At 43.9% G+C, this 22,562-nt stretch overlaps 1 protein-coding gene across 1 annotated transcript in view; it reads right to left on the bottom strand.

Annotated features, from left to right (window-relative positions):
* Nucleotides 1-17,372, bottom strand: part of TAFA4 (TAFA chemokine like family member 4) — a 163,344-nt gene extending 145,972 nt beyond the window's left edge. Inside the window, exon 1 of the mRNA XM_030206195.1 lies at nucleotides 17,295-17,372. The gene's annotated coding sequence lies outside the window, so the exon portion shown is untranslated. The remainder of the gene's footprint in view (nucleotides 1-17,294) is intronic.
* Nucleotides 17,373-22,562: the final 5,190 nt, after the last annotated feature.

The raw sequence follows: 22,562 nt of genomic DNA, 5'->3' as shown, positions 1-22,562 counted from the left end.
GGGAACAAGTCCAGTGACCCACTGTATAGGATGGGTTAAAGCACTGTCACGTTACGACAAGACATTAGATAATTCACCCACATCTTGCAAAAACTCAACTAAATTCATTTTTCACAACTTCCACAAGGAATATTCTTTAGAAATGCCTGCATATATTTGAGCCAAGAACCTGCATGATTTTCTATTTTGGATGTACTGAAAAACAGCCCCACTTGGGCATTCTCCAGGGCCAGATTTTTTTTTTTTTTTTAAAGTGTCCTCTTGAATACATAAGTGATTCAATATCTCTTTTAACTGGATACTTCTATTCAAAAATCCCTTTCTTCTCTGTCATTTTATCAGCTCAAGAAAGTTCAAGCAAAGCTTTATCAAAATGTTATTTCCATTTTTGTATCTCTTTAAAATATCTTTTTTTTTAATTCGCATCTTTTATAATGGTTCTTATGTTCCTGTTATTTATAAGGTGCGATGGTCTGTCTTTCATGCAGCATTTTGTTAGATGTAAACTCTCCTAATATGGTGCATTTACAGGTACACAGAGCAATTTCAAAGCAATTTCCATGGGTAAAAAGCATTTTATCCTCAGAAATCAACTCTATAGGGTGTAACTATCTTTTTTGTTGTGCTGGGAACTAAATTTTTATGCAAGTTTCCTACACAGCATATTTTCATTGGTAGCAAAGTTTCTAGATTTACGAAAGTGTGCAACTATGTTAACGAACATTGGGGCCCTTTTACTAAAGCTTAGGACGCACTAATTTCATTCGCGCACACTAACCCAGGGATTCTATATATGGCACCTTAATTTCCACATGGAAATCGAAGCATTTTCTATAACAATGCTTGTAAATTAACTGGTGAACTAGCTAATCAGTGCTGTTAATTGAACATTAACAAGCAATTATCTGCACTAATTGGCATTAAGGTTTAAGCGCACAACTCGCTAAGCATATCCTGTAACGTGGTGCACTTAAATTCTAAGTCGCATAGTTGAAAAGAGAGCGTGTTCATGGGTGGGGCATGAGCATTTCTTTTTTTTTTTCCTAGTTTGATTTCTTTTATTGATTTTTGATACAAATACAATCAAGAGCTCACAACATAACAACAAGCAACATTTTACAAAGTAAGGCAATACCGGAGCTCACAGGTAAGAACTAACTATCCATAACTAGGGTTAAAATAAAGTTAAGAAAAGAGAAAAAGGAGGGAAGGAGTGGGGGCTGGAGGGTACAGATCAAAGTATAAAACATACATAGGCCATAAAATACATCTAATTGAGTGCTTATCGCTGTACAATGCCGAAATGAGCCTGCCATGAGTGGGAAAGCGCGGGGTACAAATGTAACAAAAAAAAAAATGATACAAGTGGTAGCCATTTCTCCCTATTTGCAACAAAGCGAGAAGATGTCTTTGCAAGGTGTGATTCGTATTTGTAGATTTGGAGCACTAAGTTCCACTATTCCTGGAAGGTGGCTTGAGCAATTCTAAAATCTTTGTGCTTTGTTATGCAGTACGCCTGCTCTCCTCCCGGATTCTATAGATAGCGCGCCTAGAGATCCACGCTGAAATCCAAGCATATTCTATAACAGCACATGCAACTTAATTGGCTTAACAAGCTAATCAGCATTGATAACAGCTTTTAGCAAGCAATAATAAGCACTAGCTGGCAATAATTACAATTTATCGTTCAACTCGCTAAGCATATTCTGTAACGCACTGTGCCTAACTTCTAACACATGCAGGCAAAAGGGGTGGGAAAATGGGTGTTTCGTGGGTGTTCCAAAATATAATGAGTGGAGTGGAACAGGTGGATGTGAAGCGTCTGTTCACGCTTTCCAAAAATACTAAGACTAGGGGGCATGCGATGAAACTACAGTGTAGTAAATTTAAAACAAAATTGGAGAAAAAGTTTCCTCACCCAACGCATAATTAAACTCTGGAATTTGTTGCCGGAGAACGTGAAGGTGGTTAGCTTAGCAGAGTTTAAAAAGGGGTTAGACGGTTTCCTAAAGAACAAGTCCATAAACCACTACTAAATGGGCTTGGGAAAAATCCACAATTCCAGGAATAATATGCATAGAATGTTTGTACGTTTGGGAAGCTTGCCAGGTGCCCTTGGCCTGGATTGGCCGCTGTCGGGGACAGGATGCTGGGCTCGATGGACCCTTGGTCTTTTCCCAGTGTGGCATTATTTACTTATGTACACGTGTAGTTATAGAATATGGCACTGTGCGCCTATATCTACATGCTGGGATTTATGCCAACTTTTCGTTGATGTAAACGGATATGCGTAGTTTTAGGTGCTGGGATATCACCTAAGCATATTCTATATACTGCATCTAAATCTAGGTGCCGCTTATAGAATACGCTTAGTCGGAAGTGTTTTCCATGCGGATTTTTTTAGGAACCTTATATAGAATCTCCCCTTCTACACCTAATTTAGGCCTCAGGATTTATGCCAAGTAAAACATGGTGTAAATGGTGGCAATTACATTTGGTCGTGTGGAGAGGTGCTCATTATTTACCGCGTGGAAATTTAAGCCTATTCTATAAAATGTACATGTACTTTACAGAATACGCCGAGGTGTATTTTTTTTTCTGCACGGAATTTCCAGGCACCATATATAGAATCTAACCCTAAATTCTAAGAAGCTCATAGCTATAAAATGGGCTCCTTAACATTTAGTGCACACTAATGTGCTAAGCTTCTGTAAAAGGGCCCGTTATTAATAAATAGGTCCCTGCAATAAATAATGAATGCTAAGGCAAATTAGCACATGCTAACACAGTAATGCACTTTAGTAAATCTGGGGGGTGTCAGCAGGCCACCACCTTCAGGCCTTCCTACTGGTATGAACTCGGCTGACCCTGGAAGAGCCCTTCCCTGGACACAGCAGACTCCAAAAATATGCTTAAAACCGCTTTATTCCATCAGCAAGGCCAAGACATTTCCTCTTCCAGACACAGTCCTTGGTTACAGCACATATCACCCCTTGTTCCTTCTCCCCACCGGCCACAGTTTCAGGATACAGTTTAAATCATTTACTGCTTCCCCAGCATGGCCTGATTCCTGGACACAGTTTTAAATCACTCACTGTTTCACCAGTATGGCAGTGTTCTGAACACAGTTCAAGTCACTCACTGCTTCCCCAGCATGGCATGACTTCTGGACAAACGTTAAATCACTCACTGCCTCCCCAGCATGGCCAGGTTCCTGGACACAGTTCAAGTCACTACCTGTTTCTCCAGCCGGGTCTGACTTCCGGCCACAGCTGAAATCATTCACTGCTTTACAGCACAGCACCTCTCTCCCCCTTGAGAGGAACAGCTGCTTAACATTTCCTCCAAGCTTTCCCCAGCCTTGAAGAAGGTTTGTTATGAAGCCTTTCAACTTCTTCCCTTGTACCTGAGCTAGAGCAGCAATCTCCATGGGCTCACTTCCCCAGTCATCTTGGGCTTGGATCTCCTCTCCAACCTCTTTCTCCACCCCCCATTCCATGGGCTCCTCTTCCTTTATGGTTCCCAGCTGGTCCTCTCCCTCCTTATTCCTCCTCAGCCAATCCCCCTCCTCTCCCTCAGGCTCCTGGGACTTGTAGTTCCCTTGCTGCTCCTTTTGCTTACCCCCAGGGCTTTGCAGGGGTTCTTGGGAACTGTAGTCCTCCTCCCTTCTCCGAGTCTTGGGAAACTTATGCCTCCATGGGGGCGTGGCTTCCCAGCCCCTAGGATCCTGGGACTTGTAGTTGGAATCCCGGGTATAAAACCTACCCATCTTGCTCCTCTCCCAGATCCCTTCTTCCCTGACCCTCAGGGGTTCCTCACAGGGGCCACATAAATTAGTCTAAGTTGACACCATATCGAGAGACTCAGCAGACGATGTGAGCACCTCCTCTTAGTTGTACGATTATCTGTACTGTCCTGCTTGATCTTTGACAGCATTTTGCATGGAGTTGATGCAAGCAGCCTCTCCTCAGACTTTTGCAGGTGCTCTAGCAGTGGTTGTGCTATGTGTCTGGATACCTCAAAAGGATCTCGCCTTTGAGCAACTGGATTTTTAGGGAAACTTATTTTTATTTTTGTTACATTTGCACCCCACGCTTTCCCACTCATGGCAGGCTCAATGTGGCAATGGAGGGTTAAGTGACTTGCCCAGAGTCACAAGGAGCTGCCTGTGCCGGGAATCAAACTCAGTTCCTCAGGACCAAAGTCCACCACCCTAACCACTAGGCCACTCCTCCACTGAGCCTAGAGGTTGTTGGCTACTCTTTGGAAGATTCACAACTGGTCTGTTCAAGGTAGATGCCTTCTGTGCAGAAGGGTCCTTCTGGTGGAATTGTTTTAGAAAGACCTGTCCCTCAGGTTCAAAATATTCCTACAGGTGATTAAAACGATACCGTTGTGCTGGTGACATTTGAGCATGTTTACAGTTCTTCTGAATTGGTCAGGACCCAAGGTATAAGAGGCATTTAGTTTGGTTGTCAAAATTCTGGACCTTTCAGGCACAATTGGGGCATGGACAAAGTCTGGAGTTTGGTGATACGTAACTCATTTTCAAAGCACATAGACTTACAATGTTCCATAGGTTACTATGGAACTTTGTAAGTCTAAGTGTTTTGAAAATACGCCCCCACAGGGCGCATTTTCAAAAGAGAAAAACATCCACACATTGGAATTCAGAACCAACAATAACTTTACTGCTTCCTTTCACAGGTTAACAGCCCGTTTGACCCATTTCCCAGCTTGTTACTTTTACAGTCCAAGTTTAGTAATGGCTCCACGCTATGGTCAGGTTGAGTCCTAATCTTCAACTCAGCAAATTTGCTCCATCCCAGACTTTCACGGGCTGTCAGAGCTTTAGTACCAGGACCTCCTTCTTTCCATCTTATCCCCTAATGGATCCTATCAGAGCTTTCTTCGTTGTCAGCCCCATGTCTCCTGTCCCCTTCCCCCCAACCTCTCCTCACATCTAAAAGTGAAGCTCATTTCTACTCCCATTCTCATTCCTAAACTGGGTAAGAGTCATTGTGGCCTCATGTGCAACTTTCTTTAAATTAGACCCCTTAGTTTCTTATTCCTGTTACTCTATATTATCTATCTATATGTTCCATCTTGTCTATATATATTCCATCTTTACTTACACCATATGCTGTATTTTAAAATGTTTTATTGTGTATTTTGTTGACAATGTAAGTAGTATACTATGCCATACTTTCAGGCTTATTTTCAAAAGAAAAGGACGCCCATCTTTTGACACAAATCGCAAGATGGGTGTCGTCCTCACAGGGTCGCCCAAATCGGTATAACCAAAAGCCAGTTTTGGGCGTCCCCAACTGCTTTCTGTCGCAGGGGTGACCAAAGTTCTCGGGGGCATGTCGGAGGCGTAGCGAAGGCGGGACTTGGGCGTGCCTAACATTTGGGCGTCCTCGACCCATAATGGAAAAAAAAGGGCATCCCTGAGGAACACTTGGATGACTTTACCTGGTCCTTTTTTTCTTATGATCAAGCCACAAAAAGGTGCCCAAACTGACCAGATGACCACCGTAGGGAATCGGGGATGACCTCCCCTTACTCCCCCAGTGGTCACTAACCCCATCCCACCCTCAAAAAAAAGTTTTAATATTTTTGCAAGCCTCTATGCCAGCCTCAAATATCATACCCAGCTCCATGACAGCAGTATGCAGGTCCCTGGAGCAGTTTTAGTGGGTGCAGTGCACTTCAGGCAGGTGGACCCAGGCCCATCCCCCCTACCTGTTACACTTGTGGTGGTAAATGTGAGCCCTTAAAAACCCACCAGAAACCCACTGTACCCATATCTAGGTTCCCCCTTCACCCATAAGGGCTATGGTAGTGGTGTACAGTGATGGGTAGTGGGTTTGGGGGGGGGGTTGGGGGGCTCAGCACACAATGTAAGGGAGCTATGTACCTGGGAGCTTTTTTTGAAGTCCACTGCAGGGCCCCCTAGGGTGCCCGGTTGGTGTCCTGGCATGTCAGGGGGACCAGTGCACTGTGAATGCTGGCTCCTCCCACGACCAAAGGGCTTGCATTTGGTCATTTCTGAGATGGGCGTCCTTAGTTTCCATTATCGCCGAAAATCAGAAACGACCAAGTCTAAGGACGACCTAAATGTCAAGATTTGGGCGTCCTCGACCGTATTATCGAACGAAAGATGGACGCCCATCTTGTTTCGATAAAACGGGTTTCCCCGCCCCTTCGCTAGACGTCCTGTGAGGACGTCCTCAGGAAAACGTGGGCGCCCTTTTTGATTATGCCCCTCTTTGTATTGTTATTTGAATATTTTTACTGCTGTAATTGTCTATTGCATGTTTGACTTATTTTTGCTGTATACTGCCTTCCGTGAATTCCTTCAAAAAGGTGGTAAATAAATCCTAATAAATAAACTCCTTTACCTCCTCCTCCATCCCCAGTCTGGGGAGCAGGTCCTCGCCTCCAACCATAAATCTTTTCTTCACTTTACAAAGCCCTGTGGTCTGGGATCCTCCTTTAGCACTCTGGGTCTTGGCAGGAATCAGGTAACCAAAGGCCCCGTCACTCACCCTCACAGTTCTGTTATTCCCTCTTGCCATACCTCTCTTGGGGTGGGCTATGATTCTTTTGATGCCTAAGCAGTTTCAGGGCTTCCCCTCTCTACCCACTCGCTTGCCAACTTGGCATCAATCAAGCTTGGCAGGCCTTACTCCCGTGAGCCTCGTGACCCCCAGTTATCCCCTACCCCTGAATCCAACGCCAGTAAAATCCTCCTGGGGGTTATATTTACATTAACTTCTGTGCACTGGGAGAGTAAGTCCGTCCTGGCACTGTTGAATGACATCATCCAATTGTGTGGCTGATTCAATCCTGCTTGTGAAAAAAAAAAAAACCCTGTGAACTTCTGCAATGAATTTATACTGTATATGCTTGTTTATATCACCAGTTTTTGTGAGCCTGAAGTAAGAAAAACTAGAATATTGACTTTTCTTAGTGTCATAATCAGAACAGATGAGGGCAGTTTTCTGATCTGTTTGGATGAATCCTCTCTCACTCTCACTCATGGTTTAATATACTGCAACCTTCCTAACTCCTAATTATAAAACCTTTCTGTCTTTCCCTCAACCTAGAGGCAAATCTGCCTCTTTGTTTAATCTTCCACACTGGATTTGGTGGATTGCTTGCCTTGTTGTTTTCTTTCCCTCAACCTATATATTCCATGCATAGGAGCCAACTTTTCAAAATTATTGGGGGTGCTAAGCCCAATGAAAATAACCCCTCCCTGGACACATACAAGGAATTTTCTCAATATTGGGGGTGCTCAAGCACCCACAGCACCCACAGAGTCGGCTCCAATGATTCCATGCTCATCTACTAAGGACAGGTCATCATCCTCAGCAAAACATTGGTTAGAAAGCACAATATGGGAAATCATGACAACAGCTACATCCATGTTATTAATTTAATCCAAGAAAAGTCATGCACATGAAGATATTTCTTATAATTAAATAGGGACTATGAGTACAAGATCTTTCTTACGTCTTCTCTCATTCAATTTGGCCATTACATAATCAGAATATCTGAAAGGTACTTTTCCTTATGTGATAACTCACATTGGATCTGGGAGATGCGAAGGTATAGCATATGCAACGCTCGGCTAGTTCTAACCCTGCTGTTGTTCACCCCATTACAAAAAAATTCAGTCCCATTCTTCACGGCCCAGTGAACTCCCTCCAAGAATACCAGGCAGGAACAGATTGAAAGACACCAGCAAATGGTCAGGATCTCTCTCTTTGACTCATGGAAAAAAAAATCCTGTGTAGCCTAAACAACACATATAGTCCAGCTAAAGTGAATTTGTAGACCGTCTTCACAGACCACTGAACCATTTCCACAGAAATAAGGCATTACTAAACTGGTGACTACAGTACTAAGCAAGAATATTGTCAATACAGTGAAATCTATTAATTAAGAGTAACTCTAGGATATAGATTTCTGATTTGTATAGACAAGATGTTTTATTAAACAGATTTCCTGTATAAGGCAATGTATTCTCAGGGGTAATTTATGCACTTGATGTATCTCAAGTATTTCTCTGGTGACAATACAGGGAATAGGACCACCTCATTATTCAAACAAGAGAAAAGTCCAACGAGGGGAGTTTTACTTATGATATATTAGGATGTTGGATGATTAAACATTTTAATCGCAATTAATCTCACAATAAAAAAAAAAATAATCTTGAGTTAACTGTATTACTTGCTTGAGTCATGGGCAGCATCTTCAGTGCAAGCAGGCTTCCTCCACCAGCCCCAAGAGCCTTCCTGCAGCCACGCCCCACTCTCATAGAAACAGGAAGTTACATCAGAGGAGGCAGGACACAGCTGCAGGAAGGCTCTTGGGTCAGCAGAGGATGCCTACTTGCGTTGCAGATGCTGCCTGCAACCCAGGCGAACAAAAATGACTGGAGTGGGAGGAGGGAATGGAGAGAGAGATATGCCAGACCACCAGAGGGGGTGGGGGAAGTCAGAAGTAGAATGCAAGATGCTTACCGGGTCACACTAGCCCCAGTACGATTAAAATGTTTAATCGCGCAGAGACTTAATACATCGATCGCATCAGTTTATACAATTAATGCACAGCCCTATGATATAATAGTTATCTTCCCAGCTGACCCTCCTCATTATATCACTTCAGACCCTGTCCCTCCATTGTCCTCCATATCTGTCCCAAGAATGCTTGAATTTTCTCACTGATTTAATAATGGTTAGTAACATAACATAGTAACATAGTAGATGACAGCAGAAAAAGACCTACATGGTCCATCCAGTCTGCCCAACAAGATAACTCATATGTGCTAATTTTGTGTATACCCTACTTTGATTTGTACCTGTGTTCTTCAGGGCACAGACCATATAAGTCTGCCCAGCACTATCCCCGCCTCCCAACCACCAGCCCCGCCTCCCACCACCGGCTCTGGCACAGACCGTATAAGTCTGTCCAGCACTATCCCTGCCTCCCACCACCGGCTCTGGCACAGACCGTATAAGTCTGCCCAGCACTGTCCCCGCCTCCCAATCTTGACTAAGCTCCTGAGGATCCATTCCTTCTGCACAGGAGAATGTCACAGTAAGCTTAATGTGCAGTGGCCTGAGAACCAGAGGAACTGAGTTAAATCCTCACTGCAGTTCCTTGTGACTCTGGGCAAGTCACTTAACCTTCTATTGCATAAGAACCTGTATATAATATATAAACTGCTTTGATTGTAACCACAGAAAGGAGGTTTATCATATCCCTTTCCCACTATAATTTCAGCTGTTAAACAAGTACATACAATCTATGTAAGCCGATGCATGTGCCTTGATCATTTTTTCCAGAATTAAACATGAAACAAAATATTTGCCATCAACTAAGACATAATAGGATAATCCACTGCTTTTTATTATTTTGAAGCAACAAAAATTGAAATAGGAGGTCAGACATGCTCCACTGTTTATGCAATCTGGTTCATATCCTTGTGCTCCAAAATAAGAAATATTTGTTGTTAGAAAATTTGACAACGGTGTCACTGAAATTTAAACAAAACATATTAACGTTATTTATCTATTACAGAGCAATATTAAATGCATTTACTAAATGCAATTAATCTTCATCCCATCTATCTCATTTTTATACAAAGGTCATCAGCATCTTTTGGACATGCAAACCTGCTGCTGGACTCCTATCAATCACGCTGATGATGCCACCAAATAATCTTGCAAGCAGGATGCAGGAGTCATGTTTCATGGATTTAATTAATGGGGAAATTAACATTAAGCTTACTGTGACATTGCTCCACTGTGGGTGGTCTTAAGTCTGCAGTTCACAGATGCTCTGGGCTAACAGATCATGTGACCAGCTAGGACAGTGCCATGGCATATTTAATTTACCCGATATACAAACCTGCCAGCTAAGTGCCCTTTACTGGCAAGTGTTTAGACTCAAGTTTTTCTGAATGTTATTCTTTTATGAAACGTTTGTTTCTGACAATATTTCAACTTCTTTGCCCCCAAGAAAGTTAGGAACCTGAATTAGCATCAGTTCGTAGGGACAGGCTGTCACTACCAAAGACATAAGGAAATGTCAATGATAAATCACGTCACTGCATGTCATAAATAAATGAAAATGAGCTTTAAAAACATGACATTGTAGGCCATATTCTATATATGGTACTGAAAGAGGTGCCAGGAAGATCCGCACAAAACCCATATCCTATAAAGGGTGCCCAGCCTTTATATAATAACATAAAGAGTGACAGATAAAGAGCTGAACGGTCCACTCAGTCTGCCTGACTGTCACACCAGGGGCGTAGCCAGACTTTGGCAGGAAGGGGGTCCAGAGCCCGAGGTGAGGGGGCACATTTTAGCCCCCCCCCCCCCAGCACTGCCGATCCCTCCCCCCCCCCCGCCACTTTTAACACACACCCCCGGCACCATCGCCCCTCCCCATCCCTTTTGACCCCCCTCCCCGCCACCGCCAACCCTCCCCCGCCACTGCCAGGTACTTTTGCTGGTGGGGGTCCCCAACCCCCACCAGCCGAAGTCCCCTTCAGCACCGGTCTCAGAGCCCGGCGCGTTCGCTGATCTGAATTCTGTTACTGTGAATCCTGACGTCCTGCACGTTCCTAAGTCAGGACTCACAGAAACAGAATCCAGATCAGCAACGCGTCGGAGACTGGCACTGAAGAGGACTTTGGCTGGCGGGGGTTGGGGACCCCACCAGTAAAGGCACCCGACAGTGGTGGCAGGAGAGGGTTGGTGGCGGGAGGGTCGAATGTGGCGGGGGAGGGTTGGCGGCAGTGAGGATGAAAGCAGGGGGGCCAGGGCTAAATCTGTGGGGGCCCATGCCCCCGTGGCCCCACCTAACTATGCCCCTGTGTCACACATTATCAATTTATGATTAAATCAACAATGAAGGTGATATAAAATACTTGCAAATCAGAAAAAAAATATACAAGGGGTAAGACGCATGAAACATGCAGTTTGCTAACAAAATGGCTAACACAGATTATGGGGGGGGGGGGGGACTACAAACATCTCAAAATTTAATTAAACAAGGCCTCAAAGCTCAAAGAGCATCACCCTGACCAAAAGAATTCCCAGATATTATCGTTGGCCTCAATAAATCATCAAATTCCAGAAAAAAAGAGAGCAACCAACAAAACTCCCAAAAGCGGAGAAAAAAGTTGCTCACCAAAAAAAAAAAACCAGAGAAAAGTAGCTAAAACCCGTTCAGTCTGTTTTAGGGAGTTTTTTTACTAAAGTGTGCGAGTGTTTTTAGCCAACGCTGAACACTGAGGGACCCTTTCAAAGAGTGGTGGTAAACCCAACACAAGCTTACAGCTCTCTTTTTTGGGACTACCACCGGTCCAACACAACCACCAGCGGTAGTCCCACCCCGAGCGTGCGCCATTTCCGGGGAAAACAAAAACCCCCGGAAATGGCTCACGCATCGGTAACCTGGTTGTAATCAGGCATTGCCACGTGCTGCCCGGTTACCACTGGGTTAGAGCAGGAGCCCTTATCGCCACCTCAATGGGTGATGGTAAGGGCTCCCTGTTGCATGGCCATGCGGTAAGCTTTCTCTTACCGCACAGCCATGTGTGCTGGGGGCTTTTTTAACCCACTGCAGTAAAAAGGGCCCTGGTGTGTGGCTGGGAAAAAGGCCCCCGCCACCAGTGCAGGACCCTTTTTCCCGCAGGTTGGTAAAAGGGCCCCTGAGATGCCCATTATATTTCTGTGGGCGTCTCAGCATTTAGCGCCAGCTCATTTCTAGTGTGAGCTAAGAAAAGCTAGAGCACCTTAGAAAAAAATCCCTTTAGTCATCATAAAACAAACATTTCCACATCAAATGCCCATTAGTCCTAATAAAATACCACTGGTAATTCATGAATTACATCAAAATACAGTTCCACAGATACTTAGCTTGACTGGAGACATCCAGATCATCAAAATCACTACAGCTCTCATCCAGTGTTGGGATACATATTCCAGCTATCCAGAACCTCAACCCACTGCTTCAGAAGGTGGAACCAAAATTGGTATATTTCGTGAATTACTAGTGGTATTTATTGGGACTAATGGGGATTTGATGTGGAAATCTTTGGGGGGGGGGTTTTGATGACTAAAACAGACTGTGTCAGTTTTGGCTATTTTTCTCCATTTTTTGGTGAGCAACTTTTTGCTCTGTTTTTCAGAGTTTTTTTGGTTGATCTCTTTATTTATTTATTGAAGCCAATGATAATATCTAGTTATTTATTTTATTAGGATTTATTTACCGCCTTTTTGAAGGAATTCACTCAAGGCGGTGTACTGCAACGATAAGTCAAACATAAGCAATAGACAATTACAGCAGTAAAAATATTCAAACAACAATACAAAGTATGGCATAGCATACTATATTACAATGCCAACGCAATATACAATAAAAAACATTTAATAAACAGCATAGGGTGTAAGCAAAGATGGAACATATAGATAGATAAGATAGAGCAACAGAAGTAAGAAAATAACGGACTAGTTCAAAGTTGCAAATGGGGTCAGAAAGGTGCTTGAAGATTATCTTGGCTAGGGTAGGAGTGGATAAACATGCCCTACTATACTATGTTCAGCCGGTATTAATTTTTCCCGTTGAAGGCCTTGTTGAAGAGCCAAGCGTTCACCTCCTTCCTGAAGTAGAGATAGTCTTGTGTTAAGCGAAGACTTTCAAGGAGTGCATTCCAGAGCGCGGAGGCAACTCTGGAGAAGGCTCGCTTGCGGGTATCACATCAGGTGATGTCCTTTGGAGAGGGTGTGGTTAGAGAAACTTCTTGGGAGGACCTTAGTGACCTTGAAGGTCTGCAGAGGGAGATCCTGTTCTTCAAATACTCTGGGTCATTTCCTTTGAAGGTCAAGGAATCTGGGAATTCCTTTGGGAAAATGGACACATTTTGTCAGACCAATGCTCTTTGAGCTTTGAGGCCTTGTTTATTTAAATTTTGAGATATTTCTAGCCCCCCCCCCCCCCCCCCCCCCCCCGTGTAGTCTGTGTTAGCCATTTTGTTAGCAAACTGCATGTTTTGTGCTTCTTGAGGATATATAAAATACTTGCTCATACTAATATAGCACACCGGTGATAGCCTAACTTTGGGTGCCAGACTTATGCCTGGTTCTATCAGGTATACGTCTACTGCCCAAAGTTAGGCATGGATAGGTATATTTAGCTTATAATGCCCATGATCTGCCCAGGTCCCTCCCATGACCACGCTCCCTTTAGGTTGCACACAGGAAAAGTTAGTTATGTTATAGAATAGTGTGCAGAGGAGATCCACATGCAATTCCAATCAAGTGCTTGTTAATCTCAATTAAGTGCCTAATTGGAGCTTGTTAATGCCCATTAATCAATTGAATTGAGCATGGATTTCAAATCCACGTGCAAATTCCAGCGTCCAACTTTGAGTGACCTATGTAGAATCCAGAAGTTTGTGTTTTTTTCATTTGCTGGTAAAACTGCACACTCTTTTCCTGAAAGTGCACACACGTGAAAACCACTACGCACGTGTGCACAAGCACACGCCGTTGGGAAAAAAATGTGCCCTCTCGATGCCATAGCTCCCATAAGGAAAAAAATGGCCATAAAGAAACAGACAAAACAAACATTCCCAGAAATAACACAAAACAAACATTTACCACCTGCCCATCCGTACTACGTTGTAACGCACTCTCATTAATCTCAAAAAAAAAATATTAGCTTTACATCTTGTTTGGAATTTTGAGCTGAAGGAAAAAACTCCTCTTCTATGGTCACCTTCTGGTAGTTTATATGATCGCTAACCTCCTCTGTCCTTGTCATGAATCTGTGACAAGGTTTGCAGCAGAATTCACCGATCTGCAGGAACCTGGCGGGAGCTGTGATATGAATGTTTCAGCTATAGCCCCTGGAGCTGAATGGAAATCACTAACTTGCTTCACATAGAGCACCTTTTTAAGGCCACCTGAACATTTGAACTGCTGACCTAGAACTGAAATGCTGTTAGGACCTTCATGGAGCCACCCAATCCCTTGTCACTTGTAGACTAATGTTCCTTCATTTTGTCAAGAATCCTCGGTCCAGGAAGATTTCTCGTTGTGTCAGCCCCCCTCACTTCATTCCTCTGTGCTTTGATTTGTAGCTTACAGGGTTGTAGAAGCTGCTTCAAAATCACCAAACGCAATAGTAATGTAACCTTGTGAGTACAAACAGTAAAGGAGGCTTCCTCATCCAGCCTCCCTCTTGATCTCTGATTTGACAGCTCCTAATCTGGAGCATCAAGGGCACAGTTCCCTCCATACCTTCATTGTTCTTTAGAAATGAATTGGTTGATGGAAAGCTTAGATGGGGGGGCAAGTAACAGCTCTGCATTGATGTTCGCAATGGAAGTCCCAGCAGAGAGAGAGGGTGATTAACAGGATAACTAACAGACTGGATGTGGGGCAGAGCAACCCATGAAAACTGGCAGACATGGCTGGATACTCTGCCGCCTTATGTATTAGTGTGAAGGACCATGGGAATATGGGAACTTAAAGGCTGATAATCTGCTGCCTCTATGCATATGCATTTTTACTGATTTGGGACCATAATTAATTAAATATGTGTGTGTGAGAGAGAGAGAGAGATTCCTACAACCTAATTTGCTGTAGAGATTGTCTGATGGCATTGCTTAGATGCATTTGTTTGTTTACTGGGATTTATTAATCGCCTTTAAGAAAAGATTCATTATAAGCTAAATAAGTTCAAGATGGTTGTTTTTATTCCTCTTTGTTGCATGCTTAATAAGTACAGCAATCATAACATGGCGTTGTAACTGCAACAGACCATTACTAAAGGTCCATAAAAAGAAAATGAGAAAAACTTCCTAGTTTTGCTGAAATGAAAGAGAAAGAGGGCAGAATATATACTTTTATCTTTGGTGTGTGCAAACCATTGAGTTTTATCATTACTAAGCGTACTGTCATTCAAATTCAGTAACACAGTTAATTCCTAACACACCATTTTAAATATTAATTAATTTGTTTAAACCTACTTGTTGTTTCTTCTTCTTTACCTGTGTTTTCTTAAATCTCCTTCTGTGTGAACTAGTGATGAACCTCAGTCCTGCAAACAGTGGTGGGTTTCAACACAGAACATAAGACGTTTCTATGGGGAAATTTACTATAACTCTAATCTGACTAATTTTAAAAAATGATACATGTTTTTTTTAATAAAGTGTAGACTTGAAATACAGGTGTAAATGCCATGCGTTTAAGAACCAGGCTCATTGTGGTGTTGCTGAGGTAGAAAGTAAGTATCTTTGAAGAACTATAATGCTGGTAACATATGGCCTGGCCATCAGTTTTTGAACAGATAAAATGTATTATTAATTGTCCATAATGACTTAATTAGGGTTATTAATACACCACTCCACCTATATTAATTACCCTAAAATTATTTGCATGTACAAAATGCATTAAATGAAATAAATATGGTGCCTAAATATTAAAATATTTTCATTAAATGGGCATATCTTTGCAATAGTTGATTTTGAACCAGAAGCAAAGTATCATTCATTCAAGTACAGTTTTCAAAGGGTACATATTTATGAGGTTGTTCTGTATGGTGTGTGTATTTAAATACTATTGCTATGGAGTAAAGGATATAAAATTCAATGCCACCTTCAAGACAATTTGGTTAAACCTTGAAAGATTTTTGAATGACATTGCATGCCTCCCATCCCAAGTTTTACTGCCAAACTAGAAGGGGAAATTGGAAGACTTAAGTCTACAGGGTACAGAAACCTTATGAGGACAAAACGAACTGCTGCAGAAAAATTTGGGATCTCACTGCCAAGGGTGTAAGAACTTGTATGGTTGCCTAGTTTGATCGAAGGTATCAATGAGTTTGGGACCTAACCCCAAAATATTGCTGCTTCTGTGAGGTCAGAGGGGTCATTTCAAGACGCACAGAGACCCCAGGATAGAGATGTTTGGGGATTCTGGAATTTTTGTTTTCACACCAGACACTAAACCAGATCAATGAGCTGAAATCAAGGGCGAGCCTGCTGTGGAAAGCACATGATCTCTACCAGCAAAGGTTTAATAACGGTGCCAATCCTCAAAGACTGCTCGGATCATTTGCAATTGCTTGCTCAGTTTCCATCAAGGATCAGCTTTCCTGCTTTCTTAACTAATATATCTCTCCCCAGCCTTGCTTTACCGTGCATTATAATATATATTACCAGTTACATACATCCGAGTGGACGGATATTTCGCGCATCCGTCCTTCGCCGTTGCTAGAGAGGCATCCGGCAATAAATCTCGTGAACTTCACCGATAGCATGGGTGAAAACTTAGAAAAAGTATCAAAGAACCGAGTTTGGCACTGTACACGTCAAAGAGATCAAGAGCAGAGGGGGAGAAACCGAGCTAACGTGCAGTAGTCTTCCAACCTCCCCAAACGAAGTGTTGTCTACAGACAACGAGACAGACGCATTTATCACCTCATTACACGTTTCGGGAATTACTGATCATCTATAGAGGAAGAAGAAGTGAGGAGAGTATAGAAAGGCTTCCATCAGGTACCGGCGCTGAAAACACTTCATGGTGGTCAGAGGAACTCCCAGCCCATCTCATCGATCCCACGCACGGAGAACGACAGAGCAGAAATAACGAAACAGAACAGATCGCTCGGAAAGCAGCGGTTTCAACAGATCCCATCAATTCCTGCGGCAGGTTCCAGTGAAGAGCAACCAACGAGCTCAGGACCTTCCATTTCTATCAGATCCCATCACTCCAGCAGCCCCAGCCATTCCCACCACCACCAGCAGCATCACTCCCCTCCCAATCGCCCCATCAGTTTCAGGAGCACCTTTTGCATCTCCCCTACCCCAATTGCTCACAGGCTCCCACGACGCCTACCGGTTTCAACCGGGCGATTCCCAGCGCCGGGGCAGCCTCGGAATCCCGATCATCCTCCTTCCAGTTTCAACTTAGCAGCTCCAAAACACAGTCGTCGCCTCTGCTTGAGATCCTCCTCCACCGTCCACATCCTCCTCATTACCACCACCAGCCCCCCCCCCCCCCCCCGACACGCACACAAACACTTACTTTAGTCTTAAATAACTTGTAACTTGCTCTGCTTCCCAGATCTATGCCGGTTTTCTTCCTACCAAAAAGCTTTTCCTCATCCCCACTTGCCTGCCAGGCAATAGATTGTACCAGTTACGCCAAAATTATGTTTTTATACGTATTTGATCCCCTCCATCCGTACAATCAGCTTACCGTGCATCTGGCCGAGGCTTTGTCTCCCGTTTGCTCTAGCAGAGCTGGACGCCAAGGAGCATCGAGGGCTCAGAGAAGAGGGTGGGGGGGAGAGAGAATGAGTTACAGCTGCTAGGTGAGATTGATTTGTCTGTAGGGTGGGAGCAGACGCTCTGAGATAGCTTAAAAGCTATTCATTAATACATTGCAAACCCGATGCAAAACACACACGCGCGCGCATACAAAACACGGATAAACAGCGAGGCAGTTCTGTTCCTTCCACCAAATCCAACACTGAAAACACCTCACTAATTAAACACAAGAAAGAACGAATTAGCCAGATAACGGAATGCAACACGGTAGACGTTATACGCTTAAATGTGGACTAAATTCCAGGTCCAGGAACAAAGTTATTGAAACGGGCAGCACGGAAAATTAAAAAAAAAAAGACCAAACGCTTGCGATTAATAGATTAAGGCAACGTCTGCAGCCCCATCGCTGGCGTAGGGGACAAGGAGGTTGAGTGAGAGCCAGCTTGGGTCTTACCTAGAGCTGCCAGAGGAGCTCCCCGAGGTTGGATCAGCAGCAGATCACAGTGCACGGATCTCTCTCTCTCTCGTGGGCTGTTGCTTGTGTTACATTACTTTAGCTGAAGTGGCCGAAATAACAGCTAAAACAGGCGGAGACGAGAGCAAACTGTGTAGTGAATCCTCCTGCCTGGAGTCATCGCACCTGTGCTAGACATACAAGGAAAGGGAGGCAGAAAGGTTTGAGCTCTGCCTGGAGCTGAGCTGCAAATTAAAGTTCTCTTCTTTTTTTGTCCTTTTAAGTCGCACTGTTGTTGCGTTTTAGTTTGTTTAATACATGCTTCTTCGACCAGTAAGTGTCAGGAATTCTACTGAAAAGGCAAACCCATTTTAGATTTTTTTTTTTCCTCCAGTCATAGTTAGTCTGGAGAATTTTCCTGGTTTTCCGCAGAAAAAAAAATTAACAGGTACTGTTTTGTTTTAGGTTGGGAGGGGAAGAAGTGGTCCTAGGCACTGAAAGGGTGAGGGCTGCCTTGCTTCACTCCCCAGTCCTTCTGCTGATCACACGGTGGCTGCTGCTACTACCGTCTGAACCGTGACCCAGCGAACAGCCCGGCCAGTATCTACCGAGATCTGGAGCCAGGCGGATCCACAAACCCGGCTCCAGAGCCCTGAGCTTGTCACTGAACCGGGGAGGGAATAATGCAACCCGTACCCTAGCACCAGCCGCGGGGGCAGGTCAGCAGCTCGACTGCATTTCTCTGCCCTGCCCAGCCCAGTTGCATGCAAACCCGGGACTAGGAGCAGTGCACGTGCCCCCGATTGCTGACTGATTATCATTCTTTACCTGGGCTGTCCCTGTACCATCAGTCCTTTGGTTGGACTTTTACTGAATGATGCTACCCAAGCAGCTCAACGTTGACAGGTTAATGTTGTTTTCGTTCATACACCTTTGAACTAACCGGGGAGGCTAATTGCACTCAGAGCACAGATGTAATCAGAGCCTTCTGTTCCTGCAAAAATATTGCTTTGACCCACATTTTCCAGGACTGAAAAAAATGACAGTTTTTATCAATTTTATAAAGACTGCAAATATATATTTTAAAAATCATCCATTTACATACAGCAGACATCTAGATGCAGTTACTTTCTCTATCCCTAGAGGGCTCACCATTCAAGTATTTTGTACCTGAGGCAATGGGAGGTTAAGTGACTTACCCAAGGTCATAAGGAACTACAATGGGAATTGAACCCAGGTTTCTAGGCTCAAAGCCTGTTGCTCTGACCATTAGGCCACTCCTCCTGGGGGTAGATTTGCTGGTTTACTGGTAGATACCTATTCATTTCTGTCTTTTTAAAAAAACAAAAACCCCTCAATGGGATGGACTTAGCTATTAATTGTATCAACAGTGCTGTGAGCCCTCCTGGGACAGAGAAATATCCAGTGTACTTGAATGTAACTCACTTTGAGCTACTACTGAAAAAGGTATGAGCAAAATGGAAATAAAATAAAATAAATATTCTATCATATCATTTACAACATCAGCACGCTTGCACTGACATACTTTTAAAGCAAATTTTATGGACCTGCTTAAGGTGCAGATAATATAGCCATTATTATAAATGGAATAGCACTCATCATTGATGCAAATTTAGGAATACAAAGGCAGACAGCTGTTGCTAATTAAGAGATGATTATTATTATTACCAGCTGAAAGGGTCTGTCAAAAATGATGAGCAGGCAGGGCCTAAGCAAATGTACAGGGAGGTCCGCACTCTTCCCTTGTTCCGTCTGGATCTTTAACTTTTGGATCTGGAATATTACAAAAGTGCCCCTCTGGCATTTACCTCCCTCCCCCCTCCCCCCCCCCACCTTACCATTACATGGCATTTCCTCATCAACAATCATAAACATACCACAATATCAAATAAACAGGCATCACTCAAGTTGGAGATAAATTAGGCCGCAGCTTCAAACCGCCCAAAACACAGCAGCAAGGCTTATATTTGGAAAAAACGTGCTTTGACAGCGCCAAACCACTCCGAGAAAAACTGCACTGGTTTCCAATTAAGGAACATATCGCATTCAAGATCTGCACAACAGTTCAAAAAATCATCTACGGCGAGGCATCGGGATACATGACAGACCTCATCGACCTACCACTCAGAAACACCATAAAATCAGCACAATCATACCTAAACCTCCACTACCCAAGCAGCAAAGGACTGAAATACAAATCCACCTATGCATCCAGCTTTTCCTACCTGAGCGCACAACTGTGGAACGCACTACCAAAAGCAGTAAAAACCACACTCGACCACTTGAATTTCTGGAAAGCACTAAAAACAGAACTGTTCAGAAGGGCATACCCCACCGACCCAACATAAAAAAAAACTGGACATTTGCAACACAACGTAACCAAAGATCGTAACCGACATATCCTAACCCTTCCCCTTACTAAGTTCTCCTCAATTGTCTTTACAATACATGTATCTCACTCTACCACATCACCTTGATATTACTTGCAACTTGTATTTGTTCACACCGGAATCGGTAAATGCCAATTACGGTACTATGTAAGCCACATTGAGCCTGCAAAGAGGTGGGAAAATGTGGGATACAAATGCAACAAATAAATAAATAAAATAAATAAATAAAAGTTTATTGATAACAACAGTTTTAAGCAATAACATTAACATATTAAACCCCTCACCTGAGTACCTTCATGTTAGTAAACAGTTACCCTTCCTTAACCGCCTCGCTGTGACAGTTGAGGCACCAGAAAGTGGCAAGAACCTCCAAGCCACTATAACCGGGTCAACTGACCCTCCTGACATCCGGCTCGCAGAGCCTTACCTTCTTCACTCATCCCCTGATGAGCAGGTTCGGTAGACTGCTGCAACAATAAACATATGAACGAGCCTTCAATACACAACTTCACACCCTCTATTGCGCAGGAAGGATGGGTAGGTAAGCTGCCTCCGTGGAGCAAGACAAAAAATCCTGCTCCTCGGAGGTGGCCAACTTTAAATGACTTTGTCCTTACCTGACCCCCCTCGCTCCTGGCCACCAATCCCTTCCTCACTTCCCTGTGGTAGAGTTCAGCTTGAAACAAGCTGACCAACCGGATGCACCCACCCCCTCCCATAGGCCCTCAAAGGTCGCGTCCAGCCCAAACTTAAGCTTATCCTTCAAGACAAGCTTTTGGACAACTACTTCTGCAGGATGTGTGTCCCTGATGCCAGTCTCTGCCACAATGATGGGCTGCTTCCCTGAGGGGGACCAGGCTGCCTACCTCTCCACTACACTGTCCTATCCCAGGCTGCGCAGGAAGCCACACTGCTGTTCTCTGTGGCACCACTACCAGGACTTAGGCTGGCCATTTTGCAAACAAATCGCCCTGTTCTGCCTTCTGTTGGAGCCCAGAATGCCCACCAATCACATATCTACAATTTCCTAGGCACTGAAAAGAAACAAAAAAAAAGAATACTTTAAAAAATTATATTGTTTTGTGTAATACTATCAGGCAACAGTCCGTGAAAACAATTCTGTTGCTTAAGATTTAAGGATGTAATAGGAAGTTCTTGATTCTCACCCGCAGGGTAGCTCTGTGGGACTTTGGATTAGCTGGGTAGTTGTCCCAGCTCCATGGCCCATACTTCTTGTTACTGGCTGTTTTGTTTCCTGTCTACCTATCTATCTACTTCTGGCACTCCAGGCCACAGGTTGCCAGAACTTTCTCTTCTTCCTTCCCTCACCAGCTTTATTCCCGTGTCTTAGCTCCTTCACTTCCTTGAGGTTGCCTTGCATGGGCTCCAGTGCTCCTGCCTAGTCCAGACTAGTTCTCCCTGTCAAAGCCTAACAGCTAAGAACCCAACCCAAGGGGATGGCAGTCGATGCAGAAAGAAGAAATCAGCCTGATCCAGTTAGGAGTTCCCCACACTTCGAACGACTGTACCATGGCAAAAGGACACAAATAGCTAATTGTATAAAGTTAAGACAGCCTTGCTGTCCTAACCTTATTTCCTACCACTGGGTTAGCGCGGAAGCCCTTACCGCTACCTCAATGGGTGGCAGCTCCCCCCCAAATGGCCGTGCGGCAAGTGCTTTACTTGCCGCATGACCATTTCCTGTAGAAAAGAAATACTATCCTTTTACCAGCTACGGTAAAAGGGGGCCCTCGGTGCGCATCAAAAACACGCACCGACACCAGCGCAGGCCCCCTTTTGCCACAGCTTGGTAAAAGGGGCCCTCAAAGATTTGCACATGGATCTTTATAGAACAGCGCTTAGTAAGATGCACGCATAAATCCTAATTGGAGCCAATTAACAGCAATAATTGGTTGTTAGAACCCAATTATTGCTAGTTATCAGCTCATTACTCAATTAAAATGTGCCCACAAATTGGACACGGGCCAAACCAACAGGAGTAGAGGCTGACCACAGACAAAACCAACTCGGGAGATAGTGCTTGGAAAACGCTTTATTAAGTACTTGTACAAAGGACCCAACAGGGCCCGTGTTTCAGCGTGACACGATGCCTGCCTGCGTTTTCCAAGCCCTATCTCTGTGGTCAGCCTCTACTCCTCTTGGTTTGGTTTGGATTGTCGTGGAGGTTTCTCCTGTTTGCTGTTCCTGTTCTTGTGTAATTTTCGGCACCATATATAGAATCCAGGGGGAGAGCATCATTTTTTTTCTGCTTTTTTAAAAATGATTTGTTAACGACATGGAGCAACATGGGTTGTGTCATTAACATTTCCTA

Source organism: Microcaecilia unicolor, chromosome 6 (assembly GCF_901765095.1).
Source record: "Microcaecilia unicolor chromosome 6, aMicUni1.1, whole genome shotgun sequence".
Classification (NCBI taxonomy): domain Eukaryota; kingdom Metazoa; phylum Chordata; class Amphibia; order Gymnophiona; family Siphonopidae; genus Microcaecilia; species Microcaecilia unicolor.
This window is presented reverse-complemented; position numbering and strand designations above follow the sequence as displayed.